The sequence below is a fragment of the Ctenopharyngodon idella genome, chromosome 13 (genome assembly GCF_019924925.1).
Source record: "Ctenopharyngodon idella isolate HZGC_01 chromosome 13, HZGC01, whole genome shotgun sequence".
Lineage (NCBI taxonomy): Eukaryota > Metazoa > Chordata > Actinopteri > Cypriniformes > Xenocyprididae > Ctenopharyngodon > Ctenopharyngodon idella.
The window spans coordinates 25,560,091-25,573,875 of NC_067232.1; the positions used below are offsets into that span (position 1 = coordinate 25,560,091).

Consider the following 13,785-nt stretch of genomic DNA (forward strand, 5'->3'; position numbering starts at 1 on the left):
AAATGGATCTGCTCGTGCACGAGGCTAAAGCGCGCGAGCAGACCACCAAGCCGGATTCCACCAAAGCTAAAGTCAGACCATTCTGTTTTTACTTTAAATCTTGAAATTATACAATCTAATTTAAATCAAAAACAACTGCTCATGTGACATATGTGTAGCATCTTTCTTTGGATCATGATTAAAATGCAGTGGTTGGCTCTAATTTCAAGTGGCTCCAGATATACTGGCTTTTGTTTGATACTGCGACTGGAACAATGGCCTGCTCCCTTTGCCGAAAATATGCAAATGAGAAGAATCTCATAAATATGTTTATTTTAGGGACAATACAGAGCAGAGTAGTAACAATGGAGGATAAACAGACACATCTGAGGAGAATGAGGTGTGAAAAATCAGCCTAATGAAATGAATGAATTCATTATTCAAAGATAAACTGAAAAAGTAAAGTTTATAAATCAGTAAATCTGTTTTTTTTTCTTTTTTTTCTTAAAAGTAAAGCTAGGACAAGTTTAAAACATAGTAAATATTTTAAGTATTTGTAGTAACTGCCTGTTTTTGCAAAAAAATAAATAAAAAATATTTATGGCTGTTAAATTGTCTGAAGTCACTGGCTGTTGGCAGGTGTGGCAAAAATGTTAGACTCTGCTTAACAGTTAAGTTTAATGGTTATTTAATTTATTTTCTACTGATAAAGTATGTTTAGCAGCTGTTTAATTCATAAAATGTAATTACAATTAAAAATGAATTAAAACAAAGGTAATTAATTAAAACTAAATCCACAAAATGATTCCATGATGGAAGCCTTTAAGATTCTATTTAGAACCTTTTCTTCTAAGTGTGTAGAAGCAATTTTTGAATTTAATAACATAGAAGCATTTTTCACTGGTCAGTTTTTTGTATTTAGTGATGAAATAGAATCATTGTTTGAATTTAATAATAAAATAGAAGCAAATTTAACTGCTCATACTTTTTTGAATTTAATAATAAAATAAGAACTTTCACTGCTCAGTTGTTTTGAATTTAATAATAAAATAGAAGCAGTTTTTACTGCTCAGATGTTTTGAATTTGCTGATAAAATAGAAGCAGTTTTCACTGCTCAGACTTGTGGACTCCACTGTATATGTTGTAATAATTGTACGTTCCTGTAGATCAGATGTGAACCCAGCGGAGCTGATAACTCATGATTTAACAGACTGTTTTCCATAGAGAGCGTGTAACTCTGGAGGACCTTCACTCGGATTCAAAAGATTTACTGTTCATATTCTGTTCAGACCCCTGAGCTTCAGTTAACCCACATGTATACTGTACAATGTAAATAAATCTTGTACTCCATCTTAATGGAATCAAATCCTTTCCACTCCGTAGTGAATGAGAAATGCTGTACGTCACAGTTTGCAGACAAAGATTCAGTGCTTGTTCAGCTTTAGTGAGCAGATCTTTGATCAACCTGACAGAGAACACTTTCAAGGACAGTCAAATCTTTGCCTTCAAAGCACCTAAACGCGCACATTAAATGCAGTAAACACTGACCTTCCCTCAGGCCTCCTGCTTCTCTTTTGTGCTGATCGGAGCATTTTGAACTCAATTTTGAGCTTTAATGTTCTTCACAAAATCACTCAGTTTAGTGTCAGAAAAATCGACTGAAGGTCTGAAAGTGATCTGATAATTTTGTTCAGTGCTGCGCAATACAGACACTGCCATAAAACTATATTTTAAAGGAATAGTTCATCTACTAATGAAAATTTTGTCATCATTTACTCAGCATCATGTGATTTCAAACCATATCACTAAAATTAGACCCGGTGAAAATACATTTTTCACACCAATTAAAGCTCATGCTGGAGTGTTTGAACCATCTCATTCATCCATCTGAGGCATCACAGCAAACTAATCATAGACACATGAATGAAAGACATGATGGGGCTCGTTATGTGCAGAATATATTCTGCATGCACACGTGCTGCTGTGTAATAAAGCTGCAGGCGTGAACAACAACCTGTATAAACACATGAACGCTTTGTTCACTTTCAGAACCAAACAGCTAGTGTGTTCTGCACGTGTTCTAGAGCTTTTACCTGCTGTTTTCTGCTGGTCTGTTTTGGTCAGAGAGAGAGAGAGAGAGTGTGTGTGTGTCTGTCATGTGGTGTGTTCAACTCCTCCTGGGAAGTTTGTATTTTTGCGAGTTGGGAAGTCGTAATTACGATGTCAGGTGCATTCAAATCAGTTTGGTCGGAACAATCCAGTGATATTTTAGTTTTTATTAGGGCCCGAGCACCAGTGGTGTGAGGACCCTATTGTAATTGCTCTGCCAATTATTCTTCTTCTCCGAAATGAATCGCATTTTTGAGGGCCTAAACGTGCTCGAAAACTCATGAAACTTTGCACACGCGTCAGAAGTGGTGAAAATTTACGTTTGATATGGGTTTTAGAATTAGGTGTGGCAAAATGGCTCGATAGTGCCACCTACAAAATTTCAATTAAGCGCCCTTCGTGCTACGTTTCACGTACAGGTATGAAATTCAGTAGACAGATGTAACATCCTAATACCTACAAAAAAGTCCCTGGGTGCAAAATCTGTATACCCAACAGATATTTTGAATTTTCTCTGCAAAATTTTGGCAGTTTTTGCCATTTCCAGACGTTGTACTTTAACAAACTCCTCCTAGAGCTTTAATCAGATCAACATCATATTTGGTCAGTCGAATCTAAAGGCCTTTGAGACATAAAATTCTAGAGTTTTCGCTGAAGGGCGTGTCCGTGGCGGCCTGACAAATTTAGATTTTTCGCCATTAAAACAGGAAGTTGTTGTAACTCGGACATACAATGTCTGATCTGCTCCAAACTTCACATGTTTGATAACAGTCCTGGCCTGAAGACATCTACATGGCAATATTCAGTTACAGTCAAAGCGCCACCTGTTGGCAGCAGGAAGTGTGGCACTTTGAAATGACTTTGCCATATTTCTCTTGTATTTACTCGCTTACATGCATGTAGCGCACTGTTCACGGTTTTCCTAAGGCCGGTTGCGAGGGTCCTTTCATTGCTGCTTGCAGCTTTAATGTTAGTTTTATTATTGTTTTATGGTATTGTTATTTGGTTCATTTGTTACCATATTTATTCATCTTCATTAACGTTAGTTAATAAATATGCAACTGTTCTGTGTTAGTTCATTAGTTCAGTTCCATTAAATAATATAGTGTGCATGTGAGTGTGTGTGTTTGAGTGTGTGTGAGTGCGTGTGTGTTTTTGTGTGTGTGTGTGTGTGTGCGTGTTTGCTTTCATGATTTATGAAGACACAAATTTGTATAATGACATGGGTATTACACTGGTATTATAGACATGAAATATGTGGACATTTCATGAGTCCTCATATTTAAAATAGCTTTAAAAACATACTAAACAATGTTTTATTAAAAATTTAAAAATGCAGACAGTTTTCTGTGATGGGTAGGTTTAGGAGTAGGGGTGGTGTAGGGGGAGAGAATGTACAGTTTTACAGTATAAAAACCATTATGCCTATGGAATGCCCTCATTAAGATAGTAAAACAAACCTGTGTGTGTGAGAGTGTGTGTGTGTGTGTGTGTGTGTGTGTGTGTGTATGAGTGAGTGAGTGAGTGAGTGAGTGTTTGTGTGTGTGTATATGTGTAAGGTCCTTCTTCTGGAGTTTCATCTCTGTCAGCACAAGGACACTGTGAGACCCGTGTGGAAAAGCAGCAGCAGAAGTTTTGTTCACTTCTCAGTGCAGTAGTTAACATTCATCCACCAAGTCAGCTCCGGTGAGACTCTATGAACTCTGCTTACTGGTGTCAGCATCATAATGGATGTAATGGATTGTGTGTTTCAGTTCCGCGGGTCGACCCTGGTGCTGTTCATGAGTCAAATTCTCCAGACGTTCACAGGTCAGTGTGATGGATGGTGCAAACATTAGCCTCAATGTGAAGGAGCCTTTGGTTGGAAAGCTTCACCTTGTCTTCTGACAGTACTTAGGGGCCGTTTACATGACACCATTTTTAACTAAAAATTGCAGTTTTTATACATTTATACGAACAATGGTGTTTCGGGGGCCTGAAAACACAAACTTTTGAAAACGGGTTTCAAAGAGCTTTTGTAAAAAGTTCACGAGTTCACATATAATTAAATAGAGTAAGTTATGCGTATTTGGCGTGCTGTCCAGGGAGAGGGCTTCGAGCTCAGAGTTTTGGCTTGAACCCAGAGTACTCCTCCCGGATGTGGTAATAATAGATAGAACTAGAAGTGAGGAGATGGGGTGGTGGAGAGATGCTGATGAAGTGTCAACGAACAGAAGTGAGTCTGCAGTATATATACACCTCTTGTTGTTGGTTGATTAGCTGAAAGCTTTCCACTTGTGCTAATTAGGTTAATTATCTGCACCTGCTTCTCCCGAATTTTGTTAATAAAACATCATTTTTTGAAAATAGTCTAGTCTTTTATTTATTTGTAAAGGGACCATGTACAATTTTTAACATAAATTTTCCATTCCATGCATTGTACCGGGTTTAGCCAAAGGCTAATTTTCACCCGCAGTCCCCTGGCAGGTCAACATAATAACACACACAATACCTCGTACAATTAAACATACATACAAAATGATATCGTTATCGTCTCCTTATAAACTAGAAAAACACAAATTTGTGAAAATGGTGACGTCATGCACATGCGTATTACGTGTTCATTCCATAAGTGCGTAGTGTTTCTGTACAAAGTGACAGTGCCATCTACTGGCCTGGCAGCAGAATACAGCATTTGTAGTCATTTTCGCAGATCCGTGTGAACGAGGATTGTTTTGACTATGTTGTCGTCATGTAAATGTATCCTTAAAGGTGCAATATGTAAGATTTTTGCAGTAAAATATCCAAAAACCACTAGGCCAGTGTTATATATTTTGTTCACTTGAGTACTTACAATATCCCAAATGTTTCCAACTATTTGTAAATCGTGAGAAAATTGATTAATATGATAAACAGAGCTGTGTTACCTAAAGCGGAAGCGTCACCGGCGACTGTGGCATAATAAAAGTTCCGCTGCTCGTGAGGCGTGTGTTGTGCAATCGCTCCAGCGGCCTCGTTCAGCTCCCACAACACTCGGTCCTGCTCCGCTTCATACTACAGTAACGTTAATAATTGCATCCATGAACATGATTTCTGCCCGAGTCCTATCCCTATTTTTTTGCACCGTCCGTTGAGGTGAAGACCACATATCCCAAGATTCCAGCTCAAACTTGGCGTCATCAAGCTACGCCTTTGTTTTGAATAGGCCTCTAGCGACCTCTAGCGGACAGAAATCCTACATACTGCACCTTTAAACTTTCCTCTTCTTGTTTTTTGTTGTTGTTTTTTAAGGAATAATTTGGAAATACTAGGGCTGGGACAATACATCGATTAGCGACTAGCGATACAATGAATCTGGAACAATTCTGATATTTTCCAAATGAATCACGATTCTCTCGAATTGATTCTGAGCTTAGTTTTTAACAGCGGAAGGCACTATGTGCTTTAGAAACACGCGTAACATTACTCTGCACTTAAACCTAAAATAATCATTCATAAAGTTTGAAAAGGCTGAAGCGAATTATAAGGGTGTTCGCAGTGGGCTGTGTTTACATTAATCTCACGTTATAAAAGCTTTCTGAGGTGCAAGTATATTTAACCACTTAAAAGACTCAGCCAAACACACGATCGCTCTCCAGCACTCTTCTTCATGAGTATGTGAGTGTACAGTTAAAAACTAGCCTAGAGCGCCATCTGCTGTTAAAACTAAGAGTCAATTTGAGCGAGAAAATATCAAGTTTGATCCAGATTCCTTGTATCGTGAATCAAGAATCGATGTATTGTCCCAGCCCTAAGGAAATACTGTTATTTCCAAAACTGTAAGTGCGGCTGAATAAACCAAATCAAAATAGTAAATGCATGAAACAAAAGTCAAATCAGAGAATTGTTTTTGTGAGTAAAGTTGGGGTACAAAAGGCAAATTTTGAACTGAATTGAGCTAAACAAAGACACTAACTTATTGAACTGAACTGAATCCACATTGAACGACACTATAGTCTTCTGCTTTACAGCTGAAAGAGATTTGTTTCATCATTGATGAATTTTACAACATTAACACTTTTATTTTTTATGTGAAACTGCTTTTAAGCAAATTGTTGTATAGCACTATAGAAATAAATAAATGTGACTAATTTAAATGTGATTTAATTAATTTCCTCAGTTTCTTCATTTAGAGATCAGAAATAAACGAATGTGTTTTTATTACTTTAATGTATTCAGTTTTACTTAACTACTGTATAATAAACTTGGTGCAAACTGTTTAAAGCCAATCAAAAATCTTAATTTGCAGTCTTTATACAAACTGTTTCCCTCTCAAGCATCCATTTATTTATTGCTTATTCCCATTAGATTCATTATCAGCCAGCAAATTTTCCTTGTCTCGGTGTGTAATTAGTGACTTCAACATACATTAGCTGTTAAACACTCATTAGTGTGGAGGTTATTGATTTACTCTGAGACCTCTGCAGGAACGCAGTCCTGCTTTTCCCCAGACATCTGCTTGTCCATTCTGCGCAGAAAGCCAGATCCCATTCATCCCCATTTGAACGGCTCTCTGCGCTCACGACGGCTCATTTGCTCCCTGATGGAGATGAACTGGTCCGGGGAGCTGCAATCCAGCTGTACACGTGCAAATCCAGTTCGGAGGCGGGACCTCTGGTCACTCGCAATCTCCGGAGTAATTAATTTCACTCATCGCGATTGCATTAATACTGCATCTTCTGCCTGCTCTCAAAATGAAGACATATTAGTCTGAGAGGAAGGGAAAACAACAGACGCGAAACACCTTCTCTTTGTCAAGGGTTTTTTAAGCAACTGGTGTTCAATGACTTTCTATCTTTCGACTCAACTAAGAGCATGAACCGTTCCCAGAAGTCTAGAACATCCTGATGTTTTGCATTCACTCAGCAGAGATTACCGTCACCTGACTTAAGACGACTTTCCGTATTTTGTAGCAGGAGGTTGTTTTCTTAATCTCTAGATTTTGGATGCTCCATTTACATGGCTTCTCATTTCCTATAACAAAGCTCAAGCAAATGAAACTGGCCTCCAAAGCAAGATGTTTTCCTGAAGCCTTTTTGTGCATAAAATCCATTCAGATTCCCAGACTCTGAATCATAAACACCGGTACACAGCCGCGTCTGTTATTTCATGATCTTTACATGATAGAACATCATAGTCTGTGAATAAAACACTTAAATAATAATAGCGGATGCAACTTTTTATATATATATATATATATATATTTTTTTTTTTTTTTTTTTTTTGGTTCTTCACATTTTCTTGTTAAATTCAATGTTTTATTTATGTCCAATTTGTCTTTTTTTTTTACAACTTCAAAAAATATTTTTACACTGCTTATGTGGTGTTAAAAATCTGTGTAAATGCATGTTTGTTGTTTAAATGCTGCTTTAAATGCATCTCTCTGCCTTATTTGCAGTGTACAGATGTCTAAAGTGAAAAGTGTGACTAAAACGTCTTGAAGAAATATGGAAGACATCTGTGGTCAGTAAAAGAGGCTGCTGCTTTTGGACTAGGTAAGTTATGTTGTTATTATCAGGGTTGCTAGTCTAGTTATTGACAGTGAAGATGCAGGACGGCTTGTTGAAACACAAATATCATTGTGTAAGACTATAAAAGCCTGTATATCTGTGTTTACCCCCATGAGCCTGTCTGTGCATTAAATAAATAAAGGTTTGGCCCCCTACAAACACTGACGTGTAGAGCGTTTCAATAGCGGACAGGAAAAACTTTGAAAATCCCCAGGACTCCTAGACATAGATTAGACGTGGATATAGACACTAGAGATGTAAATCCGTTATTGTACACAAGGTATTTAAAGATTCCAGTTGTTCATTCTCATATGTGTCCTTTTAGTTCGTAGCAGCATTAATGTTGTCTGAAAGAGATCAGCTGAATCAGTTTGACTTGACAGTCTTTCATTCTGATGTTACACAAACCGTCCTGACAGAACTAAATGTTTTAGTTTCTTCTACCAGTTCTTTTTGTTTGGAAAGCACATCAAAAATCACAGTGGTGCCAAAGATGCTGCTTGCAGTGATGAAGTTCATTGTGCTCACCTGCTGATAAAGAAAATTGAGTTTAGACTCAAAGTCTCATAATATTGAGTAGAAATGACAATTATGGTCACAGGTTAAATGAATGAAAACAAAGATGACAGATCGACTTCATACTTTGACAGAAGTAAACAGGAAAACAGCATGTAATGTTAACTTTTCACAATCCAGTCGATTTTAATCATACTTTATTTACTTGAATGTCATCTTTTACTAATTTTTTGGGTTGTCATGTTGACATTAATTTCCATAATCCCAGTGTCTTTTATTGCACTTTTATCGTCAAGAAAGTGATATACATATATATATACTATATAGCAATTCTCAGCTGCCCGATTTTTTATTTAGTTGCAGAATGTAGTTTAGCTACATCGCTTAGCTCTTTATATAAAGGATATATAATTGTGTCCAAATTTATTCATATATATACTAGGGGTGTAATGTTTCAAATTACTCACTGTTCGGTTTGTATCACGGTTTTAGAGTCACGGTTTCGGTACGGTTCGGTATGTGCTTTGTACATCTTGATTATAGCAAATCTCAACTGTTTGATTGTTTATATCGTGGCAAACTGTATATCAAACTGTGCAGAGCTTTGGCCCTCCAGGAATTGAGTTTGAGACCACTGCTGTATATTATCGTCCAGCTCTAACTATCTTTTCTTTCGCCCCATGACTCTTTTTATTATGGGAAATTATGGGAGTAACTTCCGTTAAACTGTAAACAATCAGCGAAAGGTTCGCTCTATGAACGCAATAAGTATTTTTTCAAAATGGGTACAACGAGATGACATTATTCTACTCATCCTTCAACCATCCGACATTAAAAGGACATTTAAAAGTGTAAAAGCATTAACAAATTTCTACAGCAGACCATGAATAAGCCCCGATTATTTCCGCAGCAATATTACGGACATGTTAAATATCACTGTAGTGATAATTCAAAGTGATTTCCGTCATTGTGACACAAAAAATGTTAGAAACTATCCAGTAAACTGCTTATAGGGATTAGAAGTGAAAGGAGGAGAACATCAAATTACATTTTAAAGCATCCGAATGAAAACAAACCTGGAAAGAGACGCAAGGATTTGGGGAGAAAAACAAGAGATTCTCAGTGCATTCCAGTGAATTATTTATGGTATATATCGTAAATTAAATCGGGAGAGCAGACCAGAAATGTGCAGTAGCCTATATGTTGTCCTTTTTCATACTGTTACAGCGGAATACAAATAATCAGGAGGGAAAAAAAACACAGATATTCTTGTTACACCATCGTTACGTTATTCTCCTGAAGTCTGAACATTAGAACATGATGGAAATTTTACAGCTCATTCAGTCAAACTGATGGATAAGGATTAATTATTTGAGTAGAATTTCCCCACAAACAGAAGTGCCTCCCATAATCTGAAACACAGTAGACTCATTAGGAAAAAGGTGGATAAGGCATGAAGATATTAAGATATTATAAACATTAACATCTTGATTTTCTGAAAGTCAGCTTTGAAACCATGTGTATTATGAAAAGTAAATAAATTTGACTTTGAAAGTAGACCCTATTTACTTGCTGTGAACGTGACAGAAAATACACAGAAAAGTAAATGCACATTTCAGTGTAATTTATCTGCAAACAGAAACTCTGTGAATGTGTGTGTTTCTCTTTCTGTCAGGTGTTTTCATGGCTTCTCTTTGTGTAATAGAGGGATAATCAGCAGTTTCTGTTCATGTTGGAGAGTTAGTGTACTCTGTGACTGTGTCCACCTCACTCCGTCCTCAAATAAACACCCCGGCTTTCATAAACCTAATTATCTGTCATGACTTATGAAGGAAGGTGGTGGGTTTTCATGACAGCCATGTGAAAGACACTTCCATGTCCAGTTAATTGCGGTCGTACGACACTGTTGTCAAAAACGTGTACGTCTCCTTTTAACTCGGCAGTCCACATGTTCTCATAACTATTGTATAACTATAGTGTTATCCATGTACACAAATCCATTTATTGTGTGTCTCTAGTTTCCCCCTATAATAAATATGTTTGATATGTTTCTATTGTGCTTTCATAACAACAGCACAGGAGCTGAAACCTGATGATCATGTTCTCCAGCATGATTTGAGAAAATGTCCCATTATTTAATGCATTAACTAACAAAATTTGGTAACACTTTACAGTAAGGTTTCAATGAACAATACTTCTATTTATTAATCTTAAGTTGTGTCCCAAATGACGCTTATGCACTATGTACTCAAGTGTGTAGTGTATGAATTTTACATGGTTATTTTGTCTTTCATCATCGGAGTTTGATACTTTCCGCCACGCAATTAAAGCTGTGACAGTTGAGTGAAGTGTCCAATATTCCACACTTTCATGGATCAACCAGGTATTTAAAGTGCACTTTTTTGTCTGTGTGTGAATTTTCACATTGCTCACACTATTCACACTACAAAAATGACATAGAATAGTGCATAAGTATGCAAATTGGGACGCACCTTTAGTCAAAGTCCCTTTAAGGCAAGTCCTTTGGCTCGCTGACCATCTTTGAAGCGCTTCTCGGGCAGCTGTTTCATATAGTTGTTTATATAGTATGCGAAGGAGTAGTATGTCTGAATTCACAGTACTCATAAGAGTAGGCACAAAGTACCCGGATGAACTACTACTTCTGGTGAGATTCTGAAGTGTGCATACGATGGATACTTTACTATCCCATGAGGCCACGGGAAAGGATTTGTGAATGGCAGTGAAGCGACGCGACTGATTGGTAGGTCACATGACAGCAACAACATAGCAAATGTAGTATGTCCAGATTACATTCATACTACACACATTCATGCTATATAGAACGTACTTTTTTAATGGCCGCGAAGTAAATTCAAATGTAGTACCTACACAGATAGTATGCAATTTCGGACACAACTAATGACTTTTATTTAGAAGGCCGGACTTGTTCCGCCATATTGCACGTTGTACTTTCTCCTATTCTCCTAGTAATATGAGTGCATCGTCTTTATATATCTAAAGTCTTTGTCTTAATATTACTCTTAACATTTACTTGTACATTTAAGATCCAAAAGTTGTATCTGTTAACATTAGTTAATTCACTGTGAACTAACATTAATGTTTTTATTAACTATACATTAATGAAGGTTAATAAATACTGTAAGGATATATTGCTTATTGTTAGTTCATGCTAGTTAATGCACTAGTCAATGAAAAAAAAAAAAAAAAAGATTAGGTCCCAGATAAACGCCACTGTTAGGAGCTGGAACATATTTTTCTGTGATTTGTTCCTTGTGTGGCTGACCGAATTTGTTTTTTTGTTTTTAATTTCAATAAAATGAATGTACTATATTATAGTTTGATAATGTTTTTTATTTAATATTTATTTTTAGGGGATTTTATGGTACTAAATTATATTTATGGAATAGTTATGGTCCATTTATTACCTGTTAATGATCACTTTTTGAGCATAGACCTGAAAATGAAATTTCTAACTTAAACTGTGTTAAATCTTGAATCTTTGGAGCAACAAACTGAAGTTTGGTCTCTTTTTAAAGAAGACACTTGGCAGATTATTGCTGAAGTGAAAAAAGTGAAACAAAAAAAAAGTTTTTTATTATGAAAAATGCACAAAATTACTATTTTTAAATTTTATATGAAATATATGTTTTCTAAAACATGTTTTACTCTAGAACTGTGAGAAAATCAAAACCATAAATCAAAGCAGGTTGTGCTCCAAATTTGAGGTTGATATCTGAAAAAATGAGCTTTCAGTCAGATTTAGTTTGGGCGCAGTACCAAACGCTTCCACTAGATGAGATTCGCTTCCATTTGTTTCCAATGCTCTCATTTTTGACCGCGAACAATACAAGTGTGACTATGTCTTTCAGGACCATTTATCCTTTTTGAATCATGTCCATGATTATTATTTATTTTATTTTTTTCACATAGCAAAGTGCCAAAACCTTCACCGAGTTTTATACCATTCCAATGAAGTAAAGAATTCTAAAAAGCCAAATTGCAATATTTTCCGGTCAAAAATGACCGAACAGCACCAGAGGGTTAAGTAACACAACCTTTTTGACAGGTGAAGAGACAGACAAGACAGCAGAAGTGAGACGGGTGCTGAAGTAAAGGGAACTCTGCAGAAAAGTTACCCACTAGATCACATTTCAGTGAAAGTGCTGTCGGGCGAGACGAAGAGCGGCACAGTGATGTGATAGTCAAAATACCAGTATTTGAGATAAAAGCTTTTTAACCCCTTACAATATTACATGCTTCAGTTTGCAAACACACAGAAACGCATGTGCTGTGAGTTTTCTTCACATGTCTGTCATTATTCAGGTACTAAACATTAAAATGCCAATAGTTCAAGTAACTTTAACTTAAGCGAGGTTCTCTTCAGAAACAGACAAAAGCAAGTTCTCATATCTGATATTAAAATCACAGGCTGTTCAGCGAGTGCTGAACTTATTCAAACAGGCCACAGGCGTGTGTTCGGACTTATGACAGACTTTGGAGTTCTTCACAACAAAGCCGAAGTTCTCTAACTCTGCCATCGCATCAAACTCCACCAGCCTTCGTCCTTTGAAATGGAAATGAATCTTTCCTGTTGTGTTCGCTGTCGTCTCTTATTTCATCTTCCGTACAGGATCTAGGCCTTCTGTCCGGCATCACTTTGTCCCATCGTGGCTGCCACGTTCTGAAAGATGTTTGTGATTGATGATTTGAACTGTATCGCCTTTCATTTTCGTGACCAATACGCCCCATTTCTTGATCCAATTGGCACTGTGTAGTGAAACCTCCTGCAGAAACGTATATAAATCCCACAAGCCAAAACCTGATCAAATATTCAGCTCGACACACATGCACACAGATTCAAGAGCAGAATACAGATTCCAGCTGTGTCTTTCAGCTTGTCCTGTCAAACAGTGAATGATTTATGAAAAGGCAAAGGGTGCAGATATCCAAGAAAGTTGACTTGCTGGAGTATTGTTGCTTCTGAACTCTTATAGCCGCCTTATGTGATCGTATCATATCGCAAAGATTTTGAAAAATGCTCTCATTTTTACACAGGTTTATATTGATGATTCTGGTTGTGAAGACGCCTGAGTCAGTCTTTTGCGCTGCAAAAAATGATGTCCATCCTCAGTGTTTTTGTCTTGTTTTCCAGCACAAATATCTCAAATCAAGATACATTTACTGGAGAATCAAAATGACTAAGTTTAGTTTTATCAAAATTAAGTGAATTTGTGCTTAACCAATGGGAACAGAAAAATAATGTTTTCATTTTGAATTTTTCTGATCCCATTGGCTTTTTTTCTTGTTAATTTCAGTATATTTTTCAGAAAACAAGACTCGTTATCTTCAGTCATTTTGATTCTCCAGTAAATGTATCTTGATTTAAGAATGTTTAGATATTTGTGCTGGAAAACAAGACACTGAGGAAGAACATTGTTTTTTGCAGTGTGATTTATTATAAAAGCTCGTGAATTGAACTGCATTGTTCACAGTATTCATTTGCAGCATTCAGTCTTTCTCTTTCACCCAATCAAGAGATCTTAATGAAACTGTCACTGCTAACAAAACGTGTTTTGCAGCTTCATCACACGGACTCAGTCTTTTATGGTGGTTTTCTCCTTCAGCTCAACT

At 36.7% G+C, this 13,785-nt stretch overlaps 1 protein-coding gene across 1 annotated transcript in view; it reads left to right on the forward strand.

Annotated features, from left to right (window-relative positions):
• The window catches only part of valopa (vertebrate ancient long opsin a), a 43,943-nt gene that overhangs the window by 6,275 nt on the left and 23,883 nt on the right, over positions 1–13,785 (forward strand). Inside the window, exon 2 of the mRNA XM_051917963.1 lies at positions 7,506–7,602. The gene's annotated coding sequence lies outside the window, so the exon portion shown is untranslated. The remainder of the gene's footprint in view (positions 1–7,505; positions 7,603–13,785) is intronic.